A 24,795-nucleotide genomic window follows, 5' to 3' on the forward strand; every position below is an offset into this window, starting at 1 on the left:
GTCATTTCTTCCTGTTGGATCGCTTCGGATATCACGTGTTTTAACGGCTTTGTTCTCATTTGAGATGGGATGAACCTAAGTTTAAGTTCTGTTGGCACCTATACTTTTGCTACGATGTATCCTTCGAGAGGCTGGTCTGCCGCAGCTGTGTCCTTTGGCCTGTATTCACCGAACTGTAACGACCTATAAATCTGGCTATTCCAGATAATGTCGCCTAGTTAGCGTCGTGGCCAGTGGTCAAGTTTCAACAGATTAGTTGCTGGCGTCACTCTTGCTGCACTAAAATATTACGATGCCACGTGGCGACTGTTTATGAGGATGAGATCTGAGGACTATTCCCTTCTTTCCACGTTTAATACTGACGACTTTCTCCTTAAGGGACTCCAAACCTTTTTCTATTTTCACGTTCGTCCTTACTGTGTCAAGTGCACAATGCTCTAACGTTTTCGTTCATCCCCGTATGTTTCCGTTATCTGACACGACACCATGTTTTGGCGAGAAGTTTGAAATAATTGTATCAGTCCGAGAAACTTTCTCATAATTTACCTTGAATTAATCTCTAAGAAGAGTGATCCATATATTAGTAAAACGGTGCTATTTGTTCCATTGAAATCCATGACGCTTTGTGATGCACGTTATACGTCGTTTTAAATATAATCGTGAACAGTTAGTGATTACTTCATATGTAATCCTTAACACTATATTATTGTCAAATTTATTTTTGCTGATTGTGGCACTTAATATTCGCATTTAGTTATTTTTGAACATTCCTAGAGTTTTTTCAACGAGATTTCCTTTAGTAATGTTAAAACAAAGGCTGCATTTACAATAATCAACCATGCAATGATTTTGGTGCAAGATAGAGATCACACATGAGATGTATTCGCAGCTGCAAATGCTAACAACCAACAGCTGTACAAGAGAATAACAAGAATGTAAATCTGTAACGGATTGCGATCTGAACTGGAATTTCCTACTTTATGCGAGAGGTCGCTTTAACTGCTTTGGCTACCCATGCTCGACTCACGGCCGTACCCATACATCTATATGCCGTCGTTCTGCGTCATAACCTATACTCGTACACACGTTATGCAATTCTCAGGCAGAGCAGGACCTGTTAGTTGAAAATCGCTGTCTGATACTGTCCGATAAATACGGTACTGGTGTGCCTGTGCTGTTAAGAAGGATGCAGTGTTCCTTCGGAAATGCATACATGTCCATCGTTCTTCTTAACAACAAAGGCATTGCAATATCGTGTAGATCACACAGGCTTTCAATATCATTTCTGGGCTTCTGTTTTTGGTCTGTCGTAATTAATAGCGAGATTCATATAATATTTTTTATTACGTTACCTCCGAGGCACCATTATTCGTACTCTCTTTTTTATGTACTTTCTTTTTTTAGATGTGTGTATGTGCGCGTGGGTACGTGCACGTGCCTTTGTGCGTGTCTCACTTGGAGGCTCTTGCTGGAAGCAGGGAGCCAGTTCTCTGAGTGAGATATGGCTCCCACAGGGACTGTTATCTGTCAGCCAATTCAGTTATCCGTCGGCGACTGTGAATCCACCCCAGGGCAGATAATGGACGGCGCTCTTTAGGTTTCCTGTAATCCATTTAGCCAAACGGGCACCGCACGGCGACAGCGTACGCGTTTGTCACTGATGCGATCTTGCTGCATTCCACATTTCCTATTACCGCAGTGTTCCTGTCTCGCAATACACAAACCACACACACACACACACACACACACACACACACACACACATACATGTAACAGAGTTTTTATTCTGTAAGAGTGAAAATTCTTTGGTTTGTATTAGATTATATTTCGCCTACGTCTACATGTACATCGATAGTCACACTTACGTGACTGGCAGGGTATCATCGAACCACCTTCACAATGATTCCAGTCTCGAACAGCGTGCGAAAAAAACCAACACCTATTTCTTTCCGTGCGAGCTCTGATTTCCCTTATTTCTTTATGATGATCGTTTGCCCCTACGTAGGTCGACGTTAACAAAATATTTTCGCTTTCGGAGAAGAAAGTTGGTGGTAGAAATTTCGTGAAGATTCCACCGCAACAAAAAACGCCTTTGTTTTAGTGCTGTCCACCCCACATGCTCTATCATCTCAGTGACACTCTCTCCCCTATTTCGCGATAATACAAAACGTGCTGCTCTTCTTTGAACTTTCTCGGAGTACTCCATTATTCCTATCTGGTAAGGATTCCAGACAGCGAAGCAGTACTCCAAAAGTGGAGGGACAAGGGTAGTGTAGGCAGTCTCTTTAGTAGATCTGTTACATTTTCTAAGTGTGCAGCCAAAAAAACGCAATCTCTGGTTTACCCTCCCCACAGAACTTTTTGTGTGTTTTTTCCAATGTAAATTGTTCGTACTTGAAATCCTGAAATTCGTAGATATTTAGTTGAATTTACTGCCTTTAGATTTTTTAATGGATTTCTTTTAGGACTCATGTGGATGACTTGACACTTTTCATTATTTAGGATCAAATGCTAAATTTTGCACCATACAGATATCTTTTCTAAATCGTTTAGTAAATATCTAAAATCTTATCTCAAGTTTGCTGCCATGGCCATTTTCCAAACCAACTATATAAATACTTGATTTCTTGCCTCCAGTATAATATTTATTTGCGTTTATTAATTGGCGATTACATTAAAGGCATCCTCAAGGCATTTTTTCCTGAAAAATGCCGCACGACGTTCGCAGATCGTAAAAATTACTATTTTGTCACATTTTCTTTTATTTGCACATTTATCGGGTTGTATCCTTATAGCTGACATCTAAAATCTTATGCCAGCGGTGAATAGTACTTACACATGGGCGTTAGTCCCCTGTGTCGCTGCCCTGTAAGACCCGCTGGTGGCTGTAAAGACGATATGGGATAAATCCGTGGGACCAGGACTGGAAGTTTTACAATTAGTCTGGAAACCGTTGATTTTGTACCCATTGCGTACTGAAGAACTGCATTATTTTTTAATATTTCGTATCGATCATAAAATAATTCTAGGTAAAAAATTTGAATGTAGCCTGATACTCGTGGAGGAAGTCAAAACAGAAAAAACACTGCATACCATCTTTCGCCATAAATAGTCAACTTCCAGGTTTGTCAGTTCATCTATAACAAATTACAGCCACTTCTGTAGAAATAAAGATATTTATGATTATACCACAAAGTAGTAAGTAACATTTCCTGGAGAATAAATAATAGTACAATTTTATACCATAAAATTTCTGTAAAACTATTGACTCATTTTACAACCCTTGTGCATAATTTCATCAAATGCTCCTACAAATTTCAAAAAATTTCAGCGTACATCTCAGTTATTAAAAGGGAAAGAGACGGAGAAGAAATGAATGAAATTAGATGTTTAATATTCTATTGACAATAAGGCATTCTTTATGTCAATAGATGGTGTATTCTACCAGTAACAGACTTCACCATGAAGAGTCAGAGCTGAACTTAAAGTATTGCTATGGATGCCGCAGACTGACATCATTTAGCATTTTCCAATGAGTCTTGTCTTCAACGTGATAGCACAGCTGGATTTCTGCATATGTGATGCTTGGAAAACTGATTACAATCATTTCAGGATGCAGTAAGGGCAGCATTGTCAGATTACGGAAGCTTCAGTGGTTATCAACATGGCTGCATACCTAAATATTTATCAAGGCCCTCTCTATATAATATTTGGCTCTTTTTCTTGACGTCATTGATATCTGTGTGATCGACATTAATTTAATAGACTAAATTTTCCTTTTCCCAACACTTCATGAGAAGCTCATTCAAATAATGTGCGAAGTCACCAGTGGGTAATATAGTAATAGACAAATAAATAAATGGAAGTGTTTCTTAAAAAAGATACTACAGTAGCAGTAACAAATATCGCTGAAAAAAATCGAAATTACGTACAATATACTTAATTGCAATAAATGTAAAAAGCAGATACTGCCTTTGTCAGGTTACTTTTATTTTTTTAAATTTATTTATTTTTAAAAAACTTCTTTGAAAACAGTGTTACCCGATATAGAGCAGTCAAGGTTAATTTTCTGGCTCTATATGCTTCTAGCACGAACATAAATATCACTGAGTATGCGAACTCACGCAAAAGCCACTTATAGACATCCATACGATAAAATAGTAATTTTTTCCGTATGTGATAATCTCCCGTATTACTTAATCAAAATTAATGAGTATCATTTTAAAGATTTCGCTTGCCACAAATTACGTAAAAGACACAAATAGTTTAAAGCTATGTTTGCGGTACAAACGTTACTTTGGAAATTTTTTATGAAAACAATATAGAATGTGCACCCTATTGACAATCTGACTAACTCTCACGACAGTTAAGTGCAGTTGCTTGGAGTCGCAACGCGAGAGTATTCTGTCACAGGGTAAGGAATTCACAAGGAGCCATATACCAGCAATCTGATTTTATTATTACGCACAGCGGTGGTTCGAGTGGTTTACTTTGTTTCACCAAGCGCTGTGTACTGCACGAATAAACTGAATTACATCAACATACATCATCACAGCACTGTCTACGTTTATAAGTTATTTCTTAATTTTATCAGTACCTACTGCAGCCTACATCCTTCTGAATCTGCTTAGTGTATTCCTCTCTTGGTCTCCCTCTACGATTTTTACCCTCCACGCTGCCCTTCAGTACTAAATTGGGGAACCCTCGATGTCTCAGAACACGTCCTACCAACCAATCCCTTGTTCTCGTCAAGTTGTGCCACAAGCTCCTCTTCTCCCCAATTCTATTCAATACCTCCTCATTAGTTATGCGATCTACCCATCTAATCTGCAGCATTCTTCTGTAGCATCACATTTCGAATGCTTCTATTCTCTTCTTGTCTTAACTATTTATCGTCCACGTTTTACTTCCATACATGGCTACACTCCATACAAATACATTCAGAAACGACTTCCTAACGTTTAAATCTATACTCGAAGTTAACAAATTTTTCTTCTTCAGAAACGCTTTCCTTGCCATTGTCAGTCTACATTTTATATCCTCTCTACTTCGACCATCAACAGTTATTTTGCTCCCCAAATAGCAAAACTCCTTTACTACTTTAAGTGTCTCATTTCCTAATCTAATTCCCTCAGCATCACCCGACTTAATTCGACTACATTCCATTATCCTCGTTTTGCTTTTGTTGATTTCGTCTTACACCCTCCTTTCAAGACACTGTCCATTCCGTTCAACTACTCTACCAGGTCCTTTGCTGTCTCTGACAGAATTACAATGTCATCAGCGAACCTCAAAGTTTTTATTTCTTCTCCATGGTTTTTAATTCCAACTCCAAATTTTTCTTTTGTTTCCTTTACTGTTTGCTCAATATATAGATTGAATAACATCGGGGATGGGCTACAACCCTGTCTCACACCCTTCCTAACCACTACTTCCCTTATGTCCCTCGACTCTAATAACTGCCATCTGGTTTCAGTACAAATTGTAAATAGCCTTTCGCTCCCTGTATTTTACCCATGCCACCTTCAGAATTTGAAAGAGAGTATTCCAATCAACATTGTCAAAAGCTTTCTCTAAGTCTTCAAATGCTAGAAACGTAGGTTTGCCTTTCCTTAATCTTTCTTCTAAGATAAGTAGTAGGGTCAGTATTGCCTCACATGTTCCAACATTTCTACGGAATCCATACTGATCTTCCCCGAGGTCGGCTTCTATCAGTTTTTCCATTCGTCTGTAAAGAATTCGCGTGAGTACTTTGCAGCTGTGACTTATTAAACTGATAGTTCGGTTATTTTCACATCTGTCAACACCTGCTTTCTTTGGGATTGGAATTATTATATTCTTCTTGAAGTCTGATGGTATTTCGCCTGTTTCATACATCTTGCTCACCAGATGGTAGAGTTTTGTCAGGACTGGCTCTCCCAAGGCTGTCAGTAGTTCTAATGGAATGTTGTCTACTCCGGGGGCCTTGTTTCGACTCAGGTCTTTCAGTGCTCTGTCAAACTCTTCACGCAGTATCATATCTCCCATTTCATCTTCATCTACATCCTCTTCCATTTCCATAATATTGTCCTCAAGTACATCGCCCTTGTATAGACCCTCTATATACTCCTTCCACCTTTCTGCTTTGCCTTCTTTGCTTAGAACTGTGTTTCCATCTGAGCTCTTGATATTCATACAAGTCGTTCTCTTATCTCCAAAGGACTCTTTAATTTTCCTGTAGGTGGTATCTATCTTACCCCTAGTGAGATAGGCCTCTACATCCTTACATTTGTCCTCTAGCCATCCCTGCTTAGCCATTTCGCACTTCCTGTCGATCTCATTTTTGAGACGCTTGTATTCCTTTTTGCCTGCTTCTTTTACTGCATTTTTATGTTTTGCTGGTAGTTTTCCGACCACTGGATATTTACATACATCGTGAAAAGAGCGCCATACTAATGAACTGGGCACTGTATTGGCAAAAACATTCGTTTATTAATTTGGTGTAAAAATATACTGCTAGCCATTAAAATTGCGACACGAAGGTGGATGGCAATGAAATTTTATTTACTGAGCATGTGCTCTATAATTGGTAGAGTACATTATTAACGTGTGTATGTGGTAATATATATACAGGGTGTCCCAAAATAATGTATTCCCTCTTTGAAACTGAGCGTCTCTTTAATGAAAGGGGTTAGAAATACAATTTTAGTGGTGTTAGGTGCGTCATGGTCCGACTTAAGGTGGTAAATGTTGAACCTGGTGTCCGTCCGTTGCAATACACCGTCGACAACGACTTACGACTCAGTGAAATGCCAACTTTATTGTTTCCAACGGAATAGCATGACATGCTTGCTTAAGTTGTTCTCTAAAATCTTCCAGTGTGTGCTGCCTCGCAGAGTAAATTGTGTTCTTGAAAGTACACTGCAGAAATAAGTATAGAGGAGTTAAATCTGGAGATCGAGCGGGATACTCCACACCCCCTCTTTGTCTTCTCCATCTGGCAGGGAATGTACGATTGAGAAATGACCTCATACCCAGGTGAAAGTGAGATGGCGCCCCATCCTGCTGAAAGTAATAATCTTCATTTCCAAACACAACGCTAAGACCAAGAGTTATCATTTCCAACATTTCCAAGTACGAGTCGCCCGTGACAGCGTTCTCAAAGAAGTACGGCCCAATTAACCCTCTAGACGACCACACCAGACTGTTACTCATCGTAGATTAACAAGCCTTTGCTCGGTTACGTATGGATTCTCCCGGGTCCAGTACATGCAGTTATGCCAGTTAATTGTTCCGTCAAGTTTAAACGTCGCTTCATCTCATCAAAGAATTTGATCTTGGAAACGTTGCTCTCCTTCACATCTGTTAATGAACCACTCACAAAATTCGCCTATCAGCATCATCCTCTTTGGAACATGGAGGTCTTGAATATAAGGCTTAAAGTTTTGAGACCGACAAATTCTAAGAACACTGCTTCTCACGAGAGCATTGCCTCACAGGTTTCTTCAGGGATCGTGTGTATACCTGGATTACTGCATCAACACTCTCATTGTCTGTTGAACTTCTCTTTCGTACGCTATGTCCCTTCGTCATATCGTACACCGTTCCGTCGACTTCAAACTTATCTCTGAGTCTTGTAATTGTTACTCTTGTCGGCGGTGGTGTTCCAAGTTCAACTCTCCAACGTCGGCGTACCGCACTCGCATTCTCTGTTTTGCAGTAACACCTTAGTACCCATTTCTGTTGTTCAAACGATAACGCCATGTTTGCTGACAATACTGAAACAAATGAAAGCATTGTTATGTTTTTCACATCCTTCTAAATTATTATCCATAAAAAGTGCATTCCTGTCTCCTGTAATTAAAGAGATATTCTGTTTCAAACAGTGCATACATTATTAAGGGACACCCTTAAAGCAATGTGCAGTATATTGGTCAAATACTTACTGGAAATTTTAGTAACAATGTTTTCCCTTTCTGTACTAAAGAACTCAATATATATGCAATACATAAAGGGGCAACAGATACATATTATACACTTTAAAATGAGGTATAGTCTACTGTCCATCTGATTCACATACATTGGAACTCATTTGTTGTCAAATTTGTGGCAAAATAGTTGAGAGCCTTACACTGGATTCGCTGTATTTAAATTGATAGGCTACAGTAAAACAATTCAGGTACGATGTTTCTCGGAGGATACATCTAAGAATGTCACTATTCAAAGGTTTATACCTTTCACATTTTCTCAGTTCAAAGGAATATAGTCGCCATTACTACTAATGCAAATACTTTTTCAAATATTAGCGACTGTAAAGGATAAAGTCCTTTAATGTTGTTTCTTTTTGGAAAAGCCAGAAGTTAGCTCTCTGGATATGGGATTCGGATAATCTTACGTGATTCAATATAGAGGACCATTTATTGTTTTTTGGATGTGATCTAAGCAATATGGCTTCTCCAACTAAATAGTCTTTTGTCATAAGCGTTGTTTCGACTCCTAACCTGCTCATAAAATTGCAAGTACCGTATTCCTTACTTTTCCATCCAGCGTTCTCTTTTAGGTAGGTGTGGCAGTGGCTTTATCCAATCGTTAATATCTTTACTGTTCATTAAGAGATCTGAGGGAGCGTAAAGGATTGTGTCAAATGGCAAATTATTCACTCGGTACTCCAATGGTTCAACAATGTCATATTCGCTGAAAAGATTAAATTCTCTCAAAATACATTCAAACATTTAATTGGTTTTTTTTACAATTTGACGTATTACCTGTTAGAAAAATGACAGGCTTACCAACTACCAGTATGTAATCTCTAATTCAGACGATGGCAGGCACTGCTCTCCTCTTTATAGAACGTAGTTCGACATACTTCGAAAAAAGATCATAAAGACCTACTACATACTTAGCCCCTTAATGCCTGAATAAATTTCTTCAAAGAAGAAAAAAAATTAAAAGTTATGTCTGGAATGAGATTCTGCGCTGTAGCTTGGTCACGTTTTTCTGGAAATGTTATGCTTAAGCAAACTTTTCTCGAGAAAGGTAGAAGATAGTGATGTAGAAATCGCTACTACGAATGACACACGGTTCGATGATAAACCACCATAATTCATTTCACTATCGTATTTCAAAGGATGAGCAGCAGGAATGTTGTAATTATCACATGTTCTGCTAACAGATGGCGGGGCGACTTGAACTAGTCCTCTAACCTCAACCATCAAATCTTAGGCATCTCCAGTTGCACAAGTGTAATTTATATTGTAAACTAATAACTGAATTCTGGCAAATCTTTAAAGTGCATTTTACATGTGCTGATACTGATGTTATTTATTCCCCGAAATTGTCCCATATCATGGATACCATCTCAGATCTTGGGAGGCTGTGGATTCTCTTTCATAATGTTGTATACGTATCCATGATGGATCATATGTCGTTCTGTATCGCACGAACGTTTCCATACGTCTGCAATTTCAGTTTTATTACTTCGTTTGGAACTTCCAAGGGGATGTTAAAGACATGCACTTTTGTCAAGTTGGCTTCGACTGGACTAACGGTAAAATAGCGTCAAATCCCGTTGTTAATGTTAAGGTGACGAGTACTCTCACGGATTATTCGCTCGTGCACTACGACGAATCAAGTTTTGAAACACAAGATCGACTCGTTAGCATTAAGTTACGGACTGCCCACTTGATTCTCATCCCTGGATATCAAGAGCTGTTGTCGGCTCGTTGTTTGACGAATTCCTGTTTCACATTATTCTTCCGAAAGTACGCTCCCATGGTGATTTATACCTTCCACGCACTTACTGAAGTGTAAAGACTGTCACTTTCCGCGTATCGCAGCCATGTAACAGCAAGACGGCACCAATAGCACGTGACTTGTGACCACCGGCTGCAGCACGATTTATTGTGCCTACTCCTGCAGTCCATCTACTTCGTATTTTACGTATAATCCTGAACTCCAATGACTATAAGTCTTATTCATCTTGCTACCGATATTCACTAATCCCTGCTAAATCTCACTCCAAACTGAGCATTTCCCGCCTATCAGATTAAGGGATGCTACAGTTCACGCTCCGATCCGTAGAATTTTGTTTTCGTGGTTATGCCATCCACCTGAGTTGTCCCTGCCCAAAGATTCAAACGAGGAATTATTGTACGGTAACCTAGGAATATTTAACCCCAGAGGATGCCCTTACTATTTAATCATACAGTGGAGCAGAATATCTTAGAAGAAAGTAGCCGTTGTACATTTCCTTTGACTTTAGCCATTCGCAGTACTAGCACAGACAGGTTTTACTGCTGATGTTACAATATATGACAGGTACACGTCAGTATAGAGCTTACAGCTATAAACACACACATGATAATAGTCCGGAGAATATTTCAGCGTCAATCCTGCACAGCTCGTTCACGTGATTTGATGTACCTCGGAATGAAATTTAGCCATTATAATTTTGTTGTAAAACAAAGAGAAGAGCTGCCGAACGTCGACAGACATTCCAAGTGTGAATATGACTTGATGTAATTTTCGCGTTGTATTTTACGACAGAAGCAATTCATCTTTCTGCGGCACATTTGTGACAATGTCCATTTTCGAAATGAGCAAGCAACGCCAATATCTTTAATTAATTTATTTTCAATTTGTTCTGTTAATTACCCTCTTAAAGGAATTCTAAAGCCTCGAGCCTACGTCATTTGCTGCTAAAATACGTTTCTATACCCTGCCGAAAGTTTAATTTCCTCCTCATCCTTTCCTGCAGTGTGTTTGCAGTGTTTTATCGGCTTCATTAATCGAATCACCAGCACCGAAATTAGATTTTCTCTCTCTCGACACTGTTCTCGAGCGAACACACGTGTAAATCCATTACAACCAGACAGGTCTTAATGGACACCGTAACTGAAGCTATTGTTCAACCAGAAATGGTTTTAATCAGAGTGCATTCATGTCGATGGAAGTGAGCAACTGATGTAAGCACCGTGCCATAGTGAGCTGAGTTTCTTGTGCCGCACTGCAAAAGGAACACAACGATAATTTTAGTAACGTACGATTACCGCCGAAATGTTGCTGACGCTCTCATTATTACCCCAGTAGTGACACTTTTTAAACTCTACCTTAGTGCTATCTTAGGTCTTCAGACGACTATTTCGTGTATGACGTCAAATAACAGTGACAAAGTCCACCAGATACTGGTACGTCTTTCTATCATTATGCTAATAAGTATATTTATACATATATATTTGTATCAGTTTAATATTTATATCAGTTTAACATCAGAGGATCACTGAAGTGGAAGAACATTCATAGAATGACTTCAAAACAGGGTACAACCGTTCTTGCTTATGATAAATGATAAAAAACGTTTCTCGAATCTTGATTCAGTTCCCATTTAGAAAACAACGTAGACCATGATATTTTCTAATGATAGGGACTTAAAGTTCACCGACATGCTGCTTCTCCATGTGGGGATGTACAATCTTATACGTTTGTTTTGGATTGTCATAGATACTCACAAACAAGCTAATAGCTTCAACAAGAAAGAGGGAAGTGTCAAGATAAACATCGCTTGTGTTCTCCCATTATACCAGGTAAAGCTTGCGGATAGCAGAGAGCTATAGCAGTAGTTACCAGTGAAATACCCTCAGGCTTGGTGCGTCAAATAGAGATAACCTCCAGAATTGGAACTGACTTTTTTCCCCACCAGCAATGCAGAGTGAATCTTTGATAATAGCAGCTATTCGTGTCGGCGAAACGTCTTAAACAAGCTAAGCGATCGTCTGCCAAAAATCCCAAAATGCGTGTCTACAGGACTACAGGATGCATGTAATGAAGCCTCAAAAATTATTTACCACTTCTTCTTCTTCTTCTGCTTTTACGGCCTCACTGGACCACTTCAGTCAATCATTTCTGTTCCTCTTCTTAGGTATTTTCCCCTTCCGAGTGGCCCAGTATCTCTTCATTCGTTCCAATGCTTTTCGTCGTTCCTTATCTGTAAATACCCTTTTCATTGTATGTCGTTTGTCAATTTTTGGTTTAAATCTTATTTCTGTGTCCCTCAACTTCTTTAAATTTGGCGTTTTGTTCTGCAAATCATCCAGAGTTATTTCCAGTTCTTCCATATCCTCTCTTATTTCCTTAAGCCGTCCTCCTTGTTGTTTCAAATTCCAGAGTTTCTCAATAATTTTCCTTGATAATCTGGTTTCTGGTGTCCTCAGAATGTGACCACAAAAAGAGATCCTTTTCTTTCGTATAGTATCAGTGATGGGCTCCAGTTCTCTGTATACCACTTCATTTGGAACTATCTGCCATTGCCCAGCTTTTTGATATTTCTTATTTATGCATGTTCAAGCAATTCTTCTCTCTACTTTTAAAATTTGGTCAATTCTGTTTTTCTGGGTGACTTTAAAAAGAGTTTCACTTCCGTATGTAACATCTGGTTGAACCACCGTCTTGTAATGTTTTAATTTTGTTTCAATTGATAGACATTTTTTATTGTACGTAGACCATGTTAGTTTTTGAGCTTTTATCATTTTATTAATTCTTGCTCGCCATGCAGGTTTCTCGTCCAATTTATGTGTTATAATTTCACCCAGGTATTTAAATTGTTTCACTATTTTAATTTCCCTATTGTTCACTGTGATGTGAGCTATTACAAGTGGATCCGTTACCATTATTTCAGTCTTTTCAAATGATATCTGGAGTCCTAATTTTTGTGCTATATTTTGTAAGCTTGTTATTTGTTTCGTGGCTTCCTGAATATTATTAGCTAGTAATGCTAGGTCATCAGCAAATCCCAAGCAATTTAGGTTTATTTTATCTTTCTTAGTTCCAATTTTAATATTCATAGGATTTTCCTTGTACCATTCTCTCATTACATATTCAAGAGCACAATTGAATAGCAATGGTGATAAACAATCTCCCTGTCTCAACCCTGTTTTAATCGTAAATGGTTCAGATATTTCTCCTCTAAATTTTACTTTGGATTTGGTGTTTGTTAAGGTTAACTGTATCATTTTTATTAATTTAGGATGAAGTCCAAAATTCCTTAATATTTTCATCATTGAAGATCTATGGATGCAATCATACGCCTTTTTGAAATCTACAAAGGTTATGACTAGTTGTTTTTGCCTTCTTTTGTAGACATCCATAACTAACTTCAAGGTGATTATCTGTTCTGGGCAGCTTCTCCAGGATCTAAATCCTCCTTGATATTCTCCCAGTTCCAGTTCTAGTTGATCTTTACAGCGGTTGTATAGTATTCTTGACATGATCTTATACGTGCAGTCCAAAAGGGAAATTCCTCTATAGTTGTCTGGATTTGATTTTTCTCCTTTCTTATGTAATGGATGTATTATAGCAGTAGTCCAATTTTCTGGTAATTTCTCTTCATTCCAGATTTTTACTATGCATTGGTATAATGCTATCTTTACTGGTTCTGCTGCATATTTCCAAAGTTCAGCAAACGTTTGATCTTCTCCACTTGCTTTGTAGTTTTTGAGTTCTTTCAAAGCTCTGTAGACCTCATTAATTGTAGGTGGATTTATATTTTCTGCTGGTGTTTTAATTGGGGTTTCTGTGTTTATCTGAAGAAGTTCTGGGGGATCTTCACAATTTAGTAACTTGTTAAATGTTTCTGCTAGAATTTCTGTATTTTTACTATTGCTATGGGCTAGGTTATTATCTTTATCTTTTAACATTAATGTTGGAGGATCATATCTTTGTAATTGTCTGCCAAATATTTTGTAATAGTCTCTTGAGTTTGTTTTTTCACTATTTGTTTCTATCATTAGAAGTATATCTTTTTGGTACTGACGTTTAACTCTCCTTATTGTTTTTTGTGTTGTCTTCCTTTGTTTTGTGAGTTCCAAATATGATTTTTCTGTTTTTTCGTTTTGATGCCTTAACCAGGCTTGGTGTCGATCCAACACTGCTTCATCCCATTCATCGTTCCACCACTGGTGTTTTTTCCTTGGATTTATAGGGGCAACTTGTTCAGCTATTTGTTTCAATTTGGGAATTATTTCTTCCAGATCATCTGTTATTTTTATATCCCTGGTTTGTGCTTCATAATCCTCATTTTGTATCAGTTTATGAGGGTCATAGGTTCTCTTCTTCTTCTGGTGGAATTTTTTCTTTGCTAATGGGGTTAATTTAATTTTAATTTTTATCATGTAATGATCTGATCCGGTATCTGTCCCTCTCAGTACTTTCACATTGTAAATTTCCTTGTGGTAATTCTTATCCATGCAGACATGGTCCAGTTGCCATTCTCCTTTTTTCCAGTCTGGATGTTTCCAAGTTTTTAGTTTACTTGGTCTTCTCTTAAAATACGTCGACTTTGAGATCATGTCATGGTTTCTGCAAAATTCCACTAGTCTTATGCCATTTTTGTTTGTTCTTCTTTCTGCTGTCCATTTCCCTATTATGTCTCTATATCTCTTTTCCCTTCCTAACTGGGCATTGAAGTCTCCAATTAAAATTTTGATGTGATTTTTATTAATGTTATTCGTCGTTTGATCTAAGAGCTCCCAAAATTTTTCTACCTCTTCTCTGTGTGCTTTTTTATTATTTTTATCATTTGTTGGGGCATGGGCATTTATTATTGTGTACATTTTATTTGCAGCTTTTAGAGTTAATGTTGAGAGCCTGGGAGATTGTGCTTTAAATTCTATTATGGACTCTATTATTTTCAGACTCACCACGAATCCTGTTCCAAATTGTGGACACTGTTTCATGACTCTTTTCCCTGGTATTCCCTTATAAATCCTATATCCTTGTGATTCTATCGGCTCCTGATCAGTATTTCTCATTTCTTGAAGTCCGGTTATGAGAATCCCCTTGCGATCCATTTCATCCGTCAGAATTTTGAGTTTGCCTGGTTGTATGAGGGAATTTATATTGAGTGTCGCAATTTAGTTTATTTGTCCTGTCTTGAGTTTTGGTCGTCTGTCCGTTTTGGGTATTTTCAGATGCTCCGACTCATCCAAGTTATCTTTCAGGTTATTGCCAAGCGGTGGATTATTCCTTGAAAGATTTCCTTCCATGTTTGACTTTCAAAGGTAGTCAACCTTGTATGGAGCAAGCTCCGAGTTACAACTACGGTTGTTAGCCGTAGAGGTTGTTTAGTGTTTGGTCCGCGAGAGCTATTTTATTTCGCTCAAGTCCGCCGGTAAACCGGTGAGGACCCCCCCTATCCGCCACCTGGGACGCGCCACGTCGGAGTATCACCTCTCCGCCTGCTACGACACCGTAGTAGGTTCGTGGTTATTTACCACTATTGTTATAATCAGGTCGTTTCTCGTTATTAGAGGCTTTACGCTGCAGTGATTCACTTTTAAATAAAACTGCGATTCGTTACACGTAGTGGAAGTTCTGCCAGTCATTCTGCCTCTCCTTACGATCGTCCAACAACGAAATATCTTTCTAGATAACAGCATCGTCAGTCAATGTTGCGGTAGTGGTGCTGGTTTCTTTCATTATCTGTTCATGGTAGATCGACGGGCTTTTATAAGACTTCCTTGTTTTCATTCAAAAATCCCAACAGGCTGAGGAGAGGTACTGAGCGGTTCAGTTACGGACATGTATTTCGAAAATAATAGCAATTTCATGTTTTGACATATCTGTTAGGATCTAAATATTTTGCAGAGTAAGTTGTATTTCAACTCTGCTATTTCGTATAGCACCTGGAGTCTGGGTCTGGCTACGACTAAGCCTCTTTGTTACCAAACTGTAGTTCATGAGGACTTCATCTGTGATGATTTTGCGAATAAGAGATGCTTTGTCATATTGCGTAAGCGATTTGGGTTGTCTTAGTCCATCTCGATATTTTCATTTATCTCTTGGTGACTGAGACCTTTGTCTCACACATATTCTAAGGATACGGCCAGGCGTTTGCAGACTGGTTTTACAGATTTACGTGTGCGTGTTATATCTTATAAGTTCTTCTGTCATTCATTACGTTTCTATATATATATATATATATATATATATATATATATATATATATATATATATATATATATAATTAAAGGAGAATTCGTTTATTTTGTAGCGAGCATGAGATTTTCCTTGTTCCGAAATGCTTTTGTCCTGGTGTGTATCCGTAAATGAGTGCACATAGATAAATGTTATTCGAGTCTAAATGTGGGGCGAAACTGTAATGCATCCATATTTTCCCATTCCTTGATCACGTTAATCTGTATACAAATCAATACATCTTCCACTCGTTCATTAAGTGCCATTTACGCCCAAAATTTCTATTATTTTGTTAAATCTGGGTCCATCCCTTGAAATCAAGACATTAATTTGGTAGGAAATTCGGAAAGGAAGAATCACAGTAGGAGGTGCCACATCTTAGAAACCACGTAGTTGGGACCAAGTCAGTCCTTTTCTCGATCACTTGTCATGGGACATAGCACTGAAACTTTTTTGTTTTTGTTATTTGCCAGATATGAAGTAGATATGAACAAGTTTTCAAGTAAGTGGCAAATTTTCTAGCTCCACTAATCTGTCAAAATGTTTTAGATGTGATTAAATATATAAGAGTTGAACAGATAGTATGGGTTGTCTCTGCGCAGTCAGAATCGATAGCCAGTGTGCGCTGTTGGTTGAAGAAGAGCAGATTAATTCATTTGACAGTCAGAACTTTTAACTTCTGTTACCAAACTGTCATTCACGAGGATATCGTTCGCCATGTTGCAAACAACAACTAAAAATTAACTGTCACTTTTTCCTGTTTCAGAAAACAATCACAAACATCGAGCCAAAAGCAAGTTAATCACTCTTCAGTCACAAACAATTGCTGTGATAGTGTATAGAGTACGGTTAGTGAACAGAATCAGATATGTTGGATTAACACTGAATAGAAATGCTGTAGACAAAAAGTACTTAAGATGCATGTTTCCCTTTCAAGTGGAATATCAAGCACGAGCTTCTAAAGGACCATCTTCATCAAGGACATCCAAGAGGCCAGCTGTAAGTGACAATATGAAACATAATCGAAAGATAGGTTATATAAGAATCTTAATTACTTTAAATCGTAGGAAAAGAGGGAGAAGGTTAAGAAATAGCAACACAGAAATAACAATATACAGGAATGGAAAAATGTATCCAGCGTCCATGTAGTACTCAAACTAATAGACTTGCTTAGTGAGTTTTATGTTCCATGGTTCATTTGCATGGTAAATCGTGAAACGTGTCGTGTTATCTTGAGAATCGAAATTAAATTGCAGATGTGGACTACTACTCAACATTTGTAAGGTTTTTATTTAATTTAATTTTATTTTATTTAAATATATGGAGTTAATAATTCTTATCTACCATTTTTACACATTACAATCAGTAATCAGGGAGTAACTTTCAAATTTTACTTATGTCACTGGGTAAGTTACCAGAATTTTTAGTTGCAGCACTGTGCTAAGGAGTGCTTTAATGAGGAAGAATGAATGTCATTCTCCCTGCTGGTACTGTATGTACGTCACTGTTACTTTGGCACTGCAGTAGATTGTTCACAATAAACTTAATAAGAGAATAAATACACTGTTAAACAATACTCAGAATGCCAAATTCGTTGAAGAAACGTGTACAAGACGATCTTGCATGAGCGTCAGATATCATTCTACAGCACGTTTTTGAGCAGTGATGACTTTGTTAAACATGAGTTGCCCCTGAGTATTATTCTTAATGACATTATTGAATGAAAATATGCGAAATATGCCCACTTACTGATTTGTCTCTCTCCAAGATTTGTAATAATTCTAAGTGAAAACGTAACTAAACTATCTTGTTTTAATAGTTCCAAAATATGATTTATCCAGTTTAAATTCTCACTAATATGGACCTCTAAGATTTTTGAAGTTTCGACTCGACTGATTGTTTCTTCACCCTATGTTACGCTTATCATCTGTTTGGTAGACCTACATGTGCAGAGCTGAATATGTTGTGGCTTTTTAAAATTGAGAGTGAAACCATTCGCAGAAAACCAGTTAATGGTACCTTTAAGAACGTGTGTTTCTATGTTGTGATTGATTAAAGTACCAGCGCCATCTGCAAAAATAAAAATAATTCTGCTTGTTGTACATTAAACGGAAGATATTCTCGATGTATGTAGAACAATAGTGGACCTAAGATTCAGCCTTGGGAAACCACATACGTGACCTACCCCCCCCCCCCTCTGCCCCCCTCCCCCCCTACCCCCTCCACAATACTAAAGTGTCACAGCGCAGCCCAAGAAATTGCGTCTGGCAGGGAACTGCGAAACCTATGTCAACAATCGTTTACATGGTGGCAGGAGTCAAAGAAAGGGGATGGAGATTATGGTACGTCGCTAAACATTAGTGGCTGCCAAAGAAAGGCAACAAGAAGGAGGCTTCCACAAGTTGGGAGATGGGTACAAGATGTACAAGATTGGTGGAAAGGTAACACCAAAATCAAGTTGCAGTCACTAGTACATAACTAACTCTCTTCGTCAACGCTAACCTACGTACTGAAACATGCCTCATACAAATCAGGATTTTTGGAAGATCACACGTGTCAATATGAAATCCTGCTGAATTTTCATCCACGTTGTTTTCTCCGTTATGTATTTCATGCGAAGAAATTTAGTTCATTTTATGGTTTGGTGAATAAAACGTTACGTTCTAATGCTTTCTATTTCTTGAAGAATGTTCACAATTCTACTTTTAGACACAGTATTCAGTACTATAAGGGGTGAATCTATGTTGCACATACTATGTTGATTCTCACTTTACATGTTTTCTGAAGAGATAGAAATTTACAACTACAATAAAAAAGGCAGAAATTGAAGAAATTAACTAAATCTGTACCATGCCTATGACTTGAACTCGGGTCTCCTGCTTACTAGGCAGATTTGGTAACCAGTCCACCAGTGTAGTAGTGTGGCCAACACAGATGCATGGACTTACCTGGTCCAAAACTCTCCCTAACACAAACTTTAGTTCATGCCGTCCACCGCCCCTCGTGGTAGCCGAGAGATGTAAGGCGCCTTGCCACGGTTTGCGCGGCTCACCCCGTCGGAGGTTCGAGTTCTCTCATGGGCATGGACGTATGTGTTGCCCTTAGCGTAAGTTAGTTTAAGTTAGATTAAGCACTGTGTAAGCTTAGGGACCGATGACCTCAGCGGTTTGGTCTCATAAGACCTTACCACAAAATTCCAAATTTTCCTAATTTCATGCCTTCAGCCCTTTTTCCCCTTCTTAAATTATCAGTATTGCTGACGCTCTCCAGTACACGAATAGTATCCCAGCTTTGTACGTAATAGTAGTTCTCCCAATGTTTTCGATTGTATTGCAGTTTTTATACATGATAACGCGCGAGAGTCTAGTGCATTCCCAGGCTTTTTTTTCTTATTTTTGGTAATTAATTTTATCCTCTTCATGTCATTTTATCTATATTGTATCTATACAGTATCTTATGTGATTTATTTTAGTAGTGCATCATAAATAGTCTAATTACGTTTTACATTTTCTTGACAGCATTTGAAACTGTTTGTGATTTATTATTACATGTACATATCCTTATACATAACTAAATTCCCCATATTATGGCTTGGTAAAAAGAGGAATCCTGTACTTACGAGGTAACATTTTATGATGTGATGTCTTAAACTGTTGTGCTACTCCGTTGGTTGCATCATTGGCGAGCATTTTGCGGCTTGTGTGTTTTTTCATCAGTTGTAGCGCACAAGCAAAGAAAGTAATATGTGAGGATACACATGAAATGTTCTGTTTCTGTACCAAAGCCAGTCTGAGACCTCTTAGACATAGAATACATGTAATTTTACGTTACTCTGTAGTCAGTAAATTTTCCTATCTTGTCCCCTTTGCGCCTTATATCATCTCATAGAAATATATATGTTGTCAACAAATGTAAAAAGATATTATAACATGAATTTTAAAATTTTTATCTCACTAATACACTATCTCTGATAAGTTCAGAGATATAGTGACTTGTGAACTTGTTTTTGCGCCAGCAGCCTTAGTCCAGATACATGCAATGTGTTAGAACTTTTATTTGTAGTAATTTATTTGAGAAATATTAGTGCTAATGAATGTTCCCGTCATTTATATCATTTCAATATATACAGAGCTTCACACTCGTTTGATGTTACTGTATTTTTACAGTGAAAAGGCTTAGTTTTGAATATGGCATGTACACTTCTCAGAGGATTTTGAAGTCTGACATGTGCTGAAGCAAAATATAAGTGATGGGTTATGTTCATTATTTCTGTATGTTCTACTGTCTCCATGACACGTTTGTGCACTTCTGTACATACATGACGTACTTCAGTTTTGTAGTCTTTTATCTTTTGCATTACCACTTTAAAAAGGCCAAATAGCCGAAATTGCAATTTTGAAATAAGTGATTTATTTCTGCAGTCAGCGAAGAATACAATATCCTTCAAAAAATTCTTCGTGGCTGTGAACCCCGATAAAAAGAAGTTGTCCACTATATGTCCACAAAAAAGTATTATTTCATATTGCCACCTCAACAGAAGAAGAAGCACTCCTATGAACCCAGGGATGACGACTTCATTTGTAAATGGCGTGGTGAGTCTTATTTTTTTAGGTAAACCAGCGCAGTAGTTATTTTAGAATCTTGACAAGCACAGAAAGCTGTTGTCGCCCGCGTCTTTCGACCATAGGAATATTCACTACAAAATGGCTAACGGCCTAGATCAGGTGATAGAGATGTAAATCCCAGTGAGGAAATAATAGTAAAGGTGGAAAGTGGAATTCCCCTTCAATAAATTTGTGGCTGTGGTACGAGATGAACCAACTTGTAATAATAATAATAATAATAATAATAATCCGAATCCTTAATGGAAGAAAGTATGCCACTTAGCAGTAGCTGTTTTATGTTAATATATCATTTAAGTTGCTTTCTATGACATTTTAGAAGTCATAAGCAACAACAACGAAAAACTAATACTTTGGTTAAAAAAATCTGCTAAGACGGAAATTGCCACTGCAATCACTAACTTTATTGGACCCTAATTAGAAACGCTAAGGAAGCAGCTTCACTCCCCTCCCAGCAGGAAGCGAGTTACAAAAATTGTAACAGATTTTTGTGACGCGCCCTCTTTTGCATCTTCTTTTATTAGTTATATGTTTTCCTGTATGTCACCTTCGTTGCTGCCTACTTATATTCTAGGAGGGTCGTTATAAGTAATTCCCCTCATTTTTAAAGCTATTAATATACATAGACAAACGTCCTTGTTGGTAATTCACATTTGATGTTTGTTTTGTACGCCGGTGACGTTTCGAACCGTTCTGGCAGATGGCAGAGCCATAGTACAGCGTCAAAATGTCGTTTACATACAACTCACGTTACAAGCAGCGTGCTGCTATTTAATTCTTGTGTGGAGAAAAAGAAACCGTGATGAACATCCATAAATGTTTGTGTGCAGTATATGGCGATGCTGCAGTCGATAGGAGTACAGATGGGCGATGGGTAAGGGACGTTACAGCCTCCGAAAATGCTCCATGATCAGCCATGCTTGGGACGTCCAGTCGCAGCCACTGCTCCAGACGTGCTGAATCACGCGGATGCCATTATTCGCGCCGACCGGCGAATCACAACTCGACAATTGGTTCTACAGCTGTTGGTTAACATTGAAAGTGCGTCTGTAATGATCATGACTCCCGGACATTCAGAAAGGCGCTCACGGTGGGTTCCACGAATGCTCACAGCGAATCACAAGATTCAAAGAAAGGCCATTTCATCTGAATTGTTGAAGCGTTTTGACACCGGCAGAGATTCTTTTCTGTCACGGATCTTCACGAGGGACGAAATCTGGGGGCACCCCAATGCACCAGAAACAAAAAAAGGCATTCCATGAAGCGGCATCACCCTAATTCACCACAAAATAAGAAATGCAAGGCAACCTCCTCTGCCAGAAAAGTCATGGTGACAGTCTTCTGGGGTTGTGATGGTGTCATGAATGTGATGCCAAGAGGGTCATCCATCAATTCAGAGGCATACGTGAAGACTCTGAATAAATCGAAGAACCGTTTCCGACGTGTTCGATCGGACAAGAATCCTGCATAAATCTTGCTCCAACGCAATAATGCGCACCCACAAACAAGTATGAGAATCTGGGAACACATTTCCAAATTCGGTTGGACATCATTGCCTCATCCACCCTACAGTTTATACCTGGCACGCTCGGACTTCCATCTCTTTGGGCCGCTTAAGGATTCTCCACGGGGAACACATTTTGAAGATTACAGGAGTGACAGACATGCAGTGAAAACATGGCTACAACTACAGGACAACAGGTTTTAGCAGGAGGGAACATCTGTTCTTCCACACCGTTTATGTTCAGGCATAGAATGTGACGGAGACTGCGTAGAAACGTAGGACATGGACAACACATTTTGATGTATATTGTCACAAAATTTTTTACTCTGAACAACGAATATTTTGTGAGAAAAATTGTGGAACATTAGTTATTGAACGACCCTCGTACTATATAGTTGATACATCATACACATGATAAAAAAGTTTTGCATCACCTCGCTACCCAGAACTCCTGAAGACGGACGCTGACTGTGGATATTGTATCACAGACATAGTCCCTTCGACTGTTCAGAGGTGTCACTAAACCTGCCCAAAGACGTAAACAACCATGCATAAGCAGCACCTATTAGACGTAGGGAGTCCGACAGCTCACCAGTTCCAGACCAGGACGGAGGTACACGGCTCGTCTTTTCTGTAGTTCGTCCATGCCTAGACGGTGAATACCGCGGTTCGATCGCGTCCGCATTGTTACTTTGTGCCAAGTAGGGATCTCAACAAGGGAAACGTCCAGGCGTCTCGGAGTGAACCAAAGTGACGTTTTTCGGACATGGAGGAGATACAGAGAGACCGGAAATGTCGATGACATGCCTCGCTCAGACCGTCCAAGGGCTACTACTGCAGTGGATGACTGCTATCTACGGATTATGCCTAGGAGGAACCCTGATATCAACGCCACCATGGTAAATAATGCTTTTCGTGCAGCCACAGGACGTCGTGTTACGACTAAAACTATGGTCAATAGGCTGCATAATGCGCAACTCCACTCCTTACGTCCACGGCGAGGTCCATCTTCGCAACCAAGACACCAAGCAGCGCTGTACAGATAGGCCCAACAACATGCCGAATGGACCGCTCAGGATTTGCATTATGTTCTCTTTACGGATGAGTGTCGCATATGGCTTCATCCAGACAATCGTTGGAGACTTGTTTGAAAGCAATCCGGTCAGGCTGAACGCCTTACACATACTGTCCAGCGGGTGCAGCAAGGTGGAAGTTCGCAGCTGTTTTAAGTTGGCGTTATGTGGGGCTGATGCACGCCTCTGGTGGTCATGGAAGGCGCCGTAACGGCTGTACGATACGTGAATGTCATCCTCCGACCTATAGTGCAACCATATCGGCAGCATGTTCTCGAGACATTCGTTTCCATGGATGACAATTCGCGCCCACATTGTGCACATCTTGTGAACGACTTCCTTCAGGATAACGACATCGCTCGCCTAGAGTGGCCAGCATGTTCTCTAGACATGAACCCTATGGAACATGCATGGGATAGATTGAAAAGGGCTGTTTATGGACGACGTGACCCGCCAACCTCTCTGAAGGATCTACACCGAATCGCCGTTGAGGAGTGGAACAATCTGGAGCTACAGTGCCTTGATGAACATGTGGATAGCTTGCCACGACGAATACAGGCATGCATGAAAGAAAGTGGACATGCTACTGGGTATTAGAGGTACCGATGTGTACAGCAGTCTGGACCACCACCTCTTAAGGTCTCGCTGTATGGTGGTACAACACGCAAAGTGTGGTTTTCATGAGCAGAAAAAAGGAACTCTAGGAACCGAGGTGATGCAAAGCTATTTTTGATCTTTGTATTGATTTTCAGCATTTCACTGCTGTCTGCGCATGTCGTATATGACTACGGAGGTTAAGGTGAGGGAAAATAGCATTAGCAGTCATTTGTTTTTTCAACTGTAACGAGAAGAGTCCCTAAAATATAGAACTAAAAGTGACTCACACTTCACAGTAATTTCCACAGTACAGATGTAGATATCGATGAACTGGATGTTGAAACAGGTTCCACAATTGATAACTTCCGAGCAAAGACTACAGTGGCAGGAGATCACAACAGAAATGGGTCACTTATATGAAGAGACTCATTACACTACTTTTGTAGAAAGTCACAACTTGTGTGCAGATACATTGTTCTCAGGAAAATATCTGTTCAACAACAGCACTGTAGCATGCCATTCAGAGGGCGATGGAGGTGAGGGACGACAATGGTTAATTTTTAAGGAAGTTAATATGTAAATTGAAAATTATTTGTTATATGTAAGTTGAAAATAATTTCAGTATTGCTGTTGTCCACTTCAATCCGTCTTGGGAGGGCTTTAAAAATAGCAAATGTTGTTTTATAACAGAAAAATGCGATATAATAAATCTGAATCAGTGTTATTGTAATAAATTTAAGACAACATATCGACAGTAATAAATAATAACGGCGTTTACGGTTTTCGTAGTACTTCGGTTAGATGCCTTAAGTTCCTTACATTTAAAACGTTTTATTTTGATTGAAAAGTTGTGCAGTATTTCATTACTTTCGTCGTAGAAGTGTAACGGGGAGAAAATTTAAACGTGGGAATGTTTTCGATAACACACAAATAAAGAGTAACAGCAAATTGTTTTCATAACATGTGTTCTGCAATTAGTAAAACAAAACATATATTTTTGACCTGCATGTCTTCTAACGTACTGAGATCGTTTTTTAAACTGATTTAATTA

The sequence above is a fragment of the Schistocerca piceifrons genome, chromosome 5 (genome assembly GCF_021461385.2).
Source record: "Schistocerca piceifrons isolate TAMUIC-IGC-003096 chromosome 5, iqSchPice1.1, whole genome shotgun sequence".
Lineage (NCBI taxonomy): Eukaryota > Metazoa > Arthropoda > Insecta > Orthoptera > Acrididae > Schistocerca > Schistocerca piceifrons.